The sequence below is a fragment of the Bos grunniens genome, chromosome X (assembly GCF_055505025.1).
Source record: "Bos grunniens cultivar Pamir isolate PY7600 chromosome X, Bosgru_T2T1.0, whole genome shotgun sequence".
Taxonomy (NCBI): Eukaryota; Metazoa; Chordata; class Mammalia; order Artiodactyla; family Bovidae; genus Bos; species Bos grunniens.
This window is the reverse complement of record NC_141194.1, coordinates 91,636,970-91,649,286: the sequence shown is the minus strand read 5'-3', so window position 1 is coordinate 91,649,286 and position 12,317 is coordinate 91,636,970. Positions and strand designations below refer to the sequence as shown.

The 12,317-nt window shown below is 39.3% G+C and overlaps 1 protein-coding gene across 3 annotated transcripts in view; it reads right to left on the bottom strand.

The window, feature by feature from the left end:
* IL1RAPL2 (interleukin 1 receptor accessory protein like 2) overlaps positions 1 to 12,317 on the bottom strand; it is a 1,180,425-nt gene that overhangs the window by 601,315 nt on the left and 566,793 nt on the right. The gene's annotated exons all lie outside the window — the stretch shown is intronic.

The following is a 12,317-nucleotide window of genomic DNA, read 5'->3' as shown; positions in this document are numbered from 1 at the left end:
GCTTGGATATGGTAAAAGAGTTCAAGTGCAGTCCTCATCAGCATAATATACAGGGAAATATGCCTGCAAGATAACCACCCGAATCCTCTTGAGATAATAAAAGGAAACAATCATGGAAAATATTTTTAACAACTGTGGATCTAGAAGGGAGTTCCCAGTTGACACAGTGGTAAAGAATCCACCTGCCAAGCAGGGGACGTGGGTTAGATCCTTGGGTCGGGAAGGTCGCCTGGAAAAGGAAATGAGAATCCCATGGACAGAGGAGTCTGGCGGGCTACAGTCCATAGGGTTACAAGGAGTTGGACACAACTTAACGACTAAACACCACCATGAACAACAATGGGTCTAGAGCTGGATGAGGTAGGATGGGGTTCTAAGAAACAAGATATGCTCTCTGTACTGAAGAGGTTCGTGATGTCTCTCACCACAAAGGTAAAGCGTACTCACATTGAAAGCCAGTTTAATAGAAGGCATGCAGTTTACGCAATGTACTTACTGAAAGTATGATTTTAAGGTCTCCAGAACTTCAGAGCATGCAAAATCACTGCCAGTGGAGTGGGCATTCACTTCATCCTGTTAGAGCATTTATTATGGACAAGATGTCTTGTTCCCAGTGCCTTTTCAGGACAAGCCCTCTTACAGGAGGGAGCACTGAAGCTTGAAGGATGGGAACATTTTGATAGACACTTTTCTGGTCATCTGGACTCTACCCTTCCCACTCTCCCCACTCAGCCCCCATTCGGTAGAGTGGGAGAGACAATTCAGCCTTTGACAAAACCTTATCAAATTTCCTGCCATAAGGCTTTGCACATCTGCATCCATCTCATCAGTTCTGTTCCCAGTGCTGTGCTATTGAAAGCCTTCATTAATTCACATCTGAACCTTATTATAACCCCCTAACCAAGCCTCCTCTCTCCAGTCTCTCCTCCCACTAATCTACCCTGCACACAGCTGCCAGATTCATCTTCCTGAAATGCCAATTTCATCATGTCTCTATGCATTTTCTACAGGATACATTTTAAATTCCTTTGCCTGGTATTCAGTACTTCCTACAGTCAGAGTCCAAGCTACATTCCCAATCTCACTGTTCTACAGTAACGTTCTGGTTCAGCTGGGACTATTAAAGTCCCCAAACTTTTCTTCTATTTCTACCTCAAGCTTCTGTTCACATACTTTTCCCAATCTTAAAGGCCTCCCCCAGGCTTTATTGTTGATATAAATTCTAAATTCCATCTTCTTCATAAAATTTTCCCTGATTACCCCAGCTAACAATGAAAGCTTGCTCCCCTGACTTCAAACTATTCAACTGGCATTTATGTTAACTCTAGTTTATTATGGGTGTATTCCTCCTCCCTAACCTCAGCAAATTGGTGATTGGAATATGAAATCGGAAAAGACACCAGGTGATAAGTACCAGGGAAGCCAAGAGGCCACTTAGAAGGTTATTGTACTCTTACAAGCCAAAGATAATGATGCCTGGAAAATATTTAGGACCCAGGAATACAAAGGAACTAATGGTGAGATTGATTACCAAAACAAAAAGGATTAGCAGGACTAGATTGGGGAGATAAAGGAATCATAAAAATAAGTAACGATCAGTTTTGAGGCTGAATCACAAACATTAAAACTTAAAAAGGAGAGTCAAACTGGGTTTGGTAAAGAAGGTGATGAGTTTGTTCTTAGGCTAATTGGGCTCCTGTCAGGGTATAGTAGATAGTTAGAAAAGAGCCTGTAAAAGTGATTTGAGCTGGTGAAACCGGTTGGATAGAAAGCTGCATAGAGTTAGTAACTGAAGCCATGATTATAAATGCATTTATAAAGAGCAAGAATGAGTGAAGAATAAGAAAAAAATGGGGGAACAAGAAAAGAGAATCCAGTGGAGGAGACACAGGAGCAATAGAAAGAAATAGGAGAGTTAAATAATCAAAGAGCTTAAACACAAGAAAGAAGAAAAAACAAACAAAAAAAATTCACAGGTTCATCTAGTCAAGGCTATGGTTTTTCCTGTGGTCATGTATGGATGTGAGAGTTGGACTGTGAAGAAGTCTGAGCGCTGAAGAATTGATGCTTTTGAACTGTGGTGTTGGAGAAGACTCTTGAGAGTCCCTTGGACTGCAAGGAGATCCAGCCAGTCCATTCTGAAGGAGATCAGCCCTGGGATTTCTTTGGAAGGAATGATGCTAAAGCTGAAACTCCAGTACTTTGGCCACTTCATGTGAAGTGTTGACTCATTGGAAAAGACTCTGATGCTGGGAGGGATTGGGGGCAGGAGGAGAAGGGGACAACAGAGGATGAGATGGCTGGATAGCATCACTCACTCAATGGACGTGAGTCTCAGTGAACTCCGGGAGTTGGTGATGGACAGGGAGGCCTGGCGTGCTGCGATTCATGGGGTCGCAAAGAGTCAGACATGACTGAGTGACTGATCTGATCTGATCTGAATTCTCATCTTCAGAAGATTAACAGTAACATCTAAGATACCAGATTTAGGGGCCAAAGCCATCAGCACTGGATGTAGGAGGCCCTAAGGAGTAAGAGAATGAAAGCAATAGGTGTTTGTCACTGAGATTAAGAGAAGGAAAAAAAATGGGACAGAAGCAAAAGGGCACAGAAGGGCATACCAGTAGTTTTGGTGTATTGAAGCTCTACCATATTCCATGCAGACATCGCTGAGTTATCTGATTTAGTGAAGAGTACAGATGCTAGTGTCAGAATAGCCAAGTTCATCCCAGATCTGCCACATTGAACCCTTGCAAAACCATACAATTTATTTACCCTCCAATCTTTGTGATTTGCTTTCCTCATACATAAATTGAGGATAATGAAAATAAAATCTACCTGACGGGTTGTTGTCAGAATTAGGTAACATAGATCATCTGATTAGAATATAAAGTATGTTCAATACATGTTGGCTATATCATGATGGTAGTTCATCCAGATCCAATTAATACTGGGGCCCTTTGCAGATACCTGCACATTTGTTCAGGACTCAAACTTGGAAGAATTATTAAAAAATCAACCCTGATGTTAAGGCCTGTTGAAAGAGAACTCACATACAGATACCGAGTTGTCTCAAAGTTCAGCAGAGTTAAGTAAACAGAACAATTAACTGATTAAATTATATTTGTGCTGTTTGGACATGGAAAAGTTTTCTATCTAGACTTTTAAATGCCCTTGAATTGTGATGTAAGCTACCTATGAATAGTCAGGATCATACATCTAACATGTATGATGTTTTAAATGAATTGCAGGGTACATAAAATGCCTCATTTAATTCGATTAGAGACTTTAGTAAACAACAAGTGAACTGGATGGTGTTATGCAGTGGCTTCTTAGAATCATGCTGTATCTAATAATAAAACTACTCCTTGTTATTTTTATGGGCCATAGAGCACATTCAGTGAACTATGAATATGATGATAGTCAGCCAGCTGAAAATTCTTTTACAAGATGAATTGTATGCACTTTAAGTCAGTAGTATATACCTGAAAAAATAATTTTTCTAGAATCAAAATTTGTCATGTAGTCGTATAGCCAATTTTATAATACTTTGAAATAACACAGGTTCTGGGTACTGTCCCAATTTTATATTTATCATCTTAACCCCATCCCCAGTAATCAGTAAAATAGAGGAAGTGGAATTTTCCTTCTAGCTGAATTCTGTCCTGTCTACTACGATAAATCTCCAGATTTTACAAACCTTCTATATCATACATGTGCCCGTAGCATGTACACCATTTCAGTTATTGTGACCCCCTCTCTTTCTTTCTCTCTCCCCTCCCTTCTTCTCCCTCTTCCCCTTATTTTTCTACTAGAATAAAGTCTTGATTAACCAAATCACAATTATCACAATTAAGAGAACTCTCAATTCATGACTTGAATACTTAGAAAAAGAAGTGGCAAATCATATGGAGACCAAAATCACAGCAGTAATTCCATTAAAAATGCTTCCAGGGAATGAATGAATAACTCAGTGCAATTAAGCACAATCTCCTAAACCATCTCCATCAATGACTATGGACACTGTTCTCTGATGGTCAAAGCAGTGGTCCAGATACACTGAGCACCATAGTTGCATGATTAAGTGGCTCAAAGACACTACAAGTGCTTCCATCATTATCAAAGTTTCTTTCAATTTGATCAACTTGTTATTAAGACAGGAAAGCAAGCACAATTTAGAAAGATTTCCTAATAATTTGAAATCTAAAGCAAACTGAAACTGTGACACATAATGAAAACAATCTCTTTAGAAATATGGTGTGTGTGTGTGTCCCCTAAAAATTAGTGATGTTCTGTTTCTCCACAAATTTAGGAAATTCCTGTCACTTGATTCTTTTGTCACTTTTTCACTTTTCAAGACAGGTCTAGGAAATAATGTGGCAAATAGTTTAAGCTCTGTTTGTCACATGTGGTGATGTACTTCGACATTTGGTTGCTATATTAGTAATATAAGCGCTGTTTCTAAGTGCATAACCAAAAGGATACTTTATTAAGATCAGTGACAGATTGAGTGCTAAAGCTAGAGCCATTATAGAGGAACCAACCAACAAGAGAAGCTCTTATTAAACTCCAGGAAAGATAAAGTACTTAGTTCTTTCCCTAAAGGCTGAGACAGCCTAGAACTGTCAGCCCAGTCCAGTTTGAGACAGACAGCGTATATCCTTTCTACTGAGGCAGCCATTCATTTACTCAAAGGAATGAAGATGTTTAACAAGATGAGGAAGTAGAGAAATGTCAAAAATAATGCACTGTGTAGAGAAAGACACCTGGGGGCCCTTTAAACAAGCAGTTTCCAGCTCCAGTGAAATATCTGAACAGATGGATTTTTAACCCTCAGTAGGCCTGATGAAACCAGATCCAGCTGGGACCTGGCTGTAATCTGGGACTCTGAAGTTACTGGCTGATCCTCCATGCTATCACTCTGCCACACTGGCAGAAGAGAGTTAAATGTTAAACTCTGATCCAGTTACCAAGGAGAATAACTAAAATGAAGTCCTGAGGGCACAGTGTGTCTTTTGATCATAGTATTTGGATGTTTTAGTGCTTTGTTAATTAAACGGCATTTGACTTAATTGTGTTTTGAAGTGATTTCCCTGCTTGGCTTGTGGTTCTATATTGATGTCGACCCTACTGATATTTGAGTGTCTTCATTTCATATATTTTATTGTGAAGTAAAGGGCAATAGTACAAAAGCCTAGATTTTGAATGGAATGTGTGTTAACTGATAAAAATTTAAATTCTTATAAATGTAGGCCTCTCCATCACATCATCCAGATATCATCAGATCTCCTCTCTACAAAAACAATGTGTTATCATTATTAATTAAAACTTATATTGTTTTTTAAAGAATTATACAAATGCATATTTGTATTCTGATTTACTGTGTGCCTAATAGTGCTTTCATATACATGAAATTGATGTTCACAATCTTATAAGGTAAATATCATTATTATATACCTCCATCTTATATAGATGAGGAACCTTATAGCACAGAATAGTTAAGGAATATACTCAAGGTCATACACCTAATAAGTAGCAGAGTTAGGCTTAAAGCAGAAGTAACTCCACTGTTCTTTTTCCCCTTTTCCAGCTATTTTTACGGATTTTACAACTATTTAACTTAAGAGACTTTCTTATGTTCCTTTTTCCTGGTCCTCAAGTCCCTCAAGTGAAATTTCACTCTATGGATCATGCATACAGATATACCTTAAATACATGTTTGGTATTTAAAAAAATGATTCCATAGATACTATCATGAAAAAAATCAAAGAAAAGAGCTTCAGACTAAAAAAGCAGTGTGGTTTGTTGTCTTTAAATTCTCTGACTCTGTGAGGTTGTCTTCTGTTGCTGTCATCTTTTTATTCCTCATGAATGTACTGTTTTGTTTTTTTTTCTGCCTCACGGACAGAGCCAAAGAGCATGTACATCAGTGACCTATGACAATTCTCTTGCTAATCAAAAAAACTTCCGATGAAGAATGTCTTATAGTCAACAAGAAACTCATCTCCATTAGTGGATATGAAATAACAACTCAGAACTCTCTTTAAGGAGAAATTATAAATCACTATTTTCCCTACCTTCACAGGATTGTGGGATCCATTGCATCAAAATAGGTTTCCTAGATTCCAATAAAATATTAAGTAAACTTAAGAGGGAAATAGGGTTTTTTTGTGTGTTTTTTAAATTTTTTTTAAATTGGAGGATAGTTGCTTTACAATATTGTGTTGGTTTCTACCATTCATCAACATGAATCAGCCATAAATATACATATGTCCCCTCCCTCTTGAACCTCCCGCCCACTCTCACCCAATCCCACCCCTTTAGGTTGTCACAGAGCACCAGGTTTGAGCTCTCCCTGAATCATACATGCAAACACAGAGAACACACTTGTGGACAAAGCAGAGGAAGGAAAATAACTTTTATGAAATCAATTGGGTGACACATCCATAGCATACTAATTATAAAATCCAAATAATACATTTTCAAATAAATTTATTTCTATACTCTCAAACTATGGCTGTTGTTCAGGTGTAAGCTGAAAGTTAAAGCAATACATTTTCATCAGAATTGTAATCTGTAAAGAGTCCTGAGAAGACAGAACATGTGTTATAATTTATCATCACTTTTGATAAGCAAAAAAGTACATTTACCTCATTACATGGGGTTTATAAATATAAGAGATTCCATGCTTTGATTACTTTGAAGGCAGGAAAATAGCAACTTCCTTTTTTTCTATGCAACTTTCCTTAAATAATTAAGTTTGTTTATTGATTAGTGGTGAAAGTAGCAATGTGTTTTTCCTCCCAACATCATAAGGGAGCACAGTAGGTACTTGTGTTTCTACTGAGGCCTGGAGTCTTAATACTAAAAGCAAATTAGCAATTCCACTCTGAGGTACATGCCCAGGAGAAATAAGAACATATGTGCACAAAAAATGTGTACATGAACATTCACAGCAATTTTATTCAAAATAGCTGAAAATTGGAAAAAATAAAAATGCCCATAAGGAGATGAGTAAATAAACAAAATATGACATATCCAGGCAATGGAATAGTATCACTATAAGAAGGAATAAAGTCTTCATACATGCTACAACATGGATGAGCATTGACAACATTACACTAAATTGAAAGGCGGCCTCAAAGTCCACAGATATTATCCAATTTCTATGAAATGTTCAGAATAGGCTCAGAGACAGAAAATAGATTTAGTGGTTGCCAGGAGCTGACTTGGAGTGTGGGGAGGGATTGATTATTCAAAAATTTTCTAAAACTGATTGTGGCAATGGTTGCACAACTCTGTGGGTACACTAAAGACCACCGAACTGTACATGCTAAATGGCTAAATTGTGTTATGTGAATTATATCTCAATAAATCTGTTATATTAAAAAAAATAAATGAACTAGAAGACAGAAAGTGTGGCTTCTGAAATATAATTTACAAATAGAAGATTTGTATTAGCCAGATAAGATAATTTGGAAAATTCTAGACAGCTTAGATAGAAGGAGTGGGTGGGCCCAAGACTCTTCTCCCACCCTCTCATAGACTAGGGCTGTAGGATACTTTCTCAGACTTTCTACCTTAGTAAAGCAGGAACAAGAAGAAGAAGGCTTATAAAGGCCTAGAGGGCAATTCAGTACCAGGATACGGCATAAAATCAAGGCAAGAGGGATCAGAATCATCTTGGACCAGGCCAGATTAAAGGCAGAGCAGGATATACCTGGGCTTCCCTGGTGGCTCAGACAGTAAAGAATCCACCTGCCAATGCAGGAGACATGGGTTCAGTCCCTGGGTTGGGAAGATCCCCTGGAGGAGGGCATGGCAACCCACTCCAGTATCCTTGCCTGGAGAATCCCATGGAGAGAGGAGCCTGGCAGACAACAATCCATGAGGTTACAAAAGAGTCAGACGACTGAGTGACTAAACAACAAGGATATACCTAGTTTGTAGAAAGTGGCAGAGCCCACAGTCAAGAATGAGTTTCTTAGTCATGAGAAGTACTCTAAGTAGCAAAGGAGATGACTGACATCAGTTGGATCATTGTGGTAGACTTGAGCTCCCAAAAGAAATAACAAGACTTCCACAGAGATAAGGGGAATGTCTTATACCTCTTAAAGTCTCAGATTAAAAGGAAACGACCATAGTGGGTGTGCCTCAGGAATCTCTTTAGTGTTTGAAACTTGAGTCTGCAGGGTCATCTCTGCAGCTGGGTGATTGTGAATCTAAGAAAGCTGAGCATAACTAAAGCTTTCTTCTTTGCAAATAATCCCCACCCTGACATTCCCTCACCAATCTGCCACCTTCTCTGTACTGAATTACTGCAGGAGAATTCTAGGGGTTTTAGGAACCAAAGGGAACAGGGGAGGTTGAAATAGGAAAAAAGCAGGGCTCTGGCTTTGACTGCAAGTGCTCTGAGTAATTTTCTTTCATTTGACATGTACAAAATCAATAACAATGTAATTCCAGTTTATTACTTTAGGATTTGTAAAGAAACTTTATATCATAAAGCACTGTCTCAGTTTAATATACACAATAGTGACCTCTTTAAAAGAACAATATGATTCCAGCAGCTACTAGATTTCAAGCTCTGTGGTAGGCACTGGCCAAGGGTAGTCGACCAAAAAATTAGAAGAAGAATGTTCCTGGTGTAGGAAACACTGTGAACAGAGACAGGGAGGCACCAAACCACAGAGGGTTTATGGGGGAATCAGAAACCACTCTACAGGACTAGAAAGCAAAGTGAGAAGATGGTGCATGATAGTGAACGATACAGAAGAGGTGCTCGGGCCAAGTCCTAAACAGTCTTAACCAGGCCAAGGTGCCAAGATAAAATCTCATAAACAAGGGGGAGCTACTGAAGATTTAAGTGGGATATGTGAGTTTTAACACCACCACTCAGGCTGCAGAGAAGATGATTTATGTGAGGATATATACTTGCAAAGCTACTGAAAAAAGAACTTGCATAAGGACAGTGGTGTGAGGAGATACATTATACTCTTCTCAAGAAGACCTATGCACTGTCCCCTTCCTTCATCCTTGGCACCCAAACTTTATTGGCTTCACCTCTTAGAGGCTGACTGATAGTAAGGCTAACGTCTAACAACCTAATTAGTATAGAGGACTTAATAGCTATCACTGGTTTAACGTGTAGCCCTCCCAAGATTTGCACCTTAAGTAGGATCTTGAACTATCAGTGATTTAAAGGAGTGAAAAGACAAATGCTTTAATCTCCTAGTATTAATGGTAAATCTTTTGAGTTATTCTGGCCAACCCAATACAAGTGAAAAATAACCCAGAGAAAAAAAGTGTTGATAATGATGAGGCATTGGTGTCAGTAAGTGGTTGCCTCCACCAAGGGGAGAAGAAGAAATCATGTGCACTGGAAGGGTTGTTAAGAGCAAATCGTAAGGCAAAGGGAGGGGACATAGGAATACCTATGGCTGATTCATGTTGATGTTTGGCAGAAACCAACACAAAAAGCAGTTATCCTTCAAATAAAAATAAATACATTTAATTAAACAACAACAACAAAATAAACAGAAGGAAGACAACAGATTCACACACACTCCACATCTGTATGTTCAAAGGCGGTTCTGGATGTAATCTCTTGGATACAGGAGGTATACTAAGAGAAATAAGTATTCTGAATAAATGTATCTCTATACAAAAAAAAAAGAGGAAGAAGAAACAAAAACACTAGAAGAGTCGCACATACTAGAAATATCTTCTGAAAGTCACAAAGTTAAACAACCTCACTGAAGCTGCAGAGGTACAGTTTCCTACTCCCTGCCTCCTTTCTCTTCCTGCATTGTGCCTAATGATGGAAAAAACACAGCATCCAGGAAGGGCCTCTCAAACAAGATGAAATGAGCTCAGGTGAATAAGGTGGAAATTGCTGGAAAAATGAACAGGACAAAACATTATTCCTATTTAAGTGATGAGGAAAAAAATATGAGACACCTTGGGGAAAAAGTGCAATAAGATCAACTGTGCCGTGCTTAGTCACTCAGTCATGTCCAACTCTTTGGGATCCTATGGACTGTAGTTCACCAGGCTCCTCTGCTCATGGGCTGTCCAAGCAAGAACACTGGAATGGGTTGTCATGCCCTCCTCCAGGGGATCTTCCCAAACCAGGGATAAAACCCAGGTCTCCTGCATTGCAGGTGGATTCTTCACCATCTGAGCCACCAGGGAAACCCATAAATACTGGAGAGTAACCTATCCCTTTTCCAGGGGATCTTCCCAATCCAGGAATCGAACTAGGGTCTCCTGCATTGTAGGTCGGAGAGAACAATGGCATCCCACTCCAGTACTCTTGCCTGGAAAATTCCATGGACGGAGGAGCCTGGTAGGCTGTAGTCCATGGGGTCGCTAAGAGTCGGACACGACTGAGCAACTTCCCTTTCACTTTTCACTTTCATGCATTGGAGAAGGAAATGGCAACCCACTCCAGTGTTCTTGCCTGGAGAATCCCAGGGATGGGGAAGCCTGGTGGGCTGCCGTCTATGGGGTCGCACAGAGTCGGACACGACTGAAGCGACTTAGCAGCAGCAGCAGCAGCATTGTAGGTGGATTTTTCACCAGCTCAGCTACCAGGGAAGCCTAAGATCAACTAGTAGATAAGAATAAAGGTAGTTACATGAGTACTATACAGCAAAGTTCCCTTCAAATATGCTATTTGTCTTAGCAAAAGTGTTGTGCCTGTACAGGACCACTGGGATATAGATGAAGACTAAGGAGAAATCTGAATGTCAAAATCCTTCAGTGATCAGCTCAATTCTTCTTTTTTCTCTTTTTTCCCCTGAGGTTAGGAGGAAAGAACACATCTAAGAGATAAAGCAAGAAACTTCGGGGAAAAGAGAATTTGTTCTTCCTCTTATGAACTCAATGATGAAAGCAGTCATTTCTCTTATTATGTCTGATGTGCTGGGTTGTAAAATAAAGAACCAGTATTTGAGCTTACATTTGACAGTGTAATAAATGCAATTATAATCATTTGCATATTAAAGGCATTATTATTACTTCGTGGCAAATATTTCCAACAAGATGGGATTGAAAAGAATCCCTCCTTCCAAGCAGGCTACACATGCTTTTGTAGGATTTGACATAATCTGAAACCATGCTGTGTCAAACTGTCAATTGCCGGATTTCTAAAAAGCTACCACTGATCTTGTTCTAATCTCTTTTAAGACTCATTTGATGCCACATAACTGAAAATAACCATTGGTTGGGATGTGTTAATTTTATGCAAGGAAAATAATAGGGTACTCTTGTTACAGTTTCAGCCAACTACTGTTGGGGGAAAACTGTACAAAATGTTTAATCTCTATGACAGCTAGTGTTAGGCTATATAACCCTTTCTAATGTCATTAGAAAGCCCCTGGAGAAGGAAATGGCAACCCACTCCAGTACTCTTGCCTGGAGAATCCCATGGATGGAGGAGCCTGGTGGGCTACAGTCCACAGGGTCGCAAAGAGTCAGACACGACTGAGCGAATCCTTAGCACTTAGTTAGTAATGTCATTTTGTGGCCCTATTTAAAGCCAAATATCCTGAAATATGGCATCCAAAATGATGAGATCTCAGGTTTCCTTTCTTTGAGATATACTAGCTTGCCTTCAGAGAAGGCAATGGCACCCCACTCCAGTACTCTTGCCTGGAAAATCCCATGGACAGAAGAGCCTGGTAGGCTGCCATCCATGGGGTTGTGAAGAGTCGGACATGACTGGACGACTTCACTTTCACTTTTCACTTTCATGCATTGGAGAAGGAAATGGCAACCCACTCCAGTGTTCTTGCCTGGAGAATCCCAGGGATGGGGGAACCTGGTGGGCTGCCGTCTATGGGGTCGCACAGAGTAGGACATGACTGAAATGACTTAGCAGCAGCAGCAGCAGCAGCAGCAACCTAAGTTGCCTTCGGTACTCTACACAAAAACTGTAACCTAATTTATCTTGACTTACAAACTTGAGATGGAAAAAGAATCTCTCCTTTCTCAATCTCTTTCTCTCTAATTTTCTCTCTCTAACTTACAATATCATTGGTTATTTCATTTGACATACTTTAAGTGACCTAAAAAGATAAACTTCATCATTCAAAGGCTTGCAACACTCTAAAAACTAACATTCACTTATGGGTTTCAAATATTTCTTCCTGTCTATCTGGGGGTATTTCAATAAATCACATATAGTCTGTAGCTTAAAATCTAAATGATAGATGGAGCTTAGATGGAACCCTGGAAACTAAAGTGAACAGTTAATGAGATACAAATTAGTAACAGTGAAAGCTTTCCCTTAAAGAAAACATTATTGATTTTAA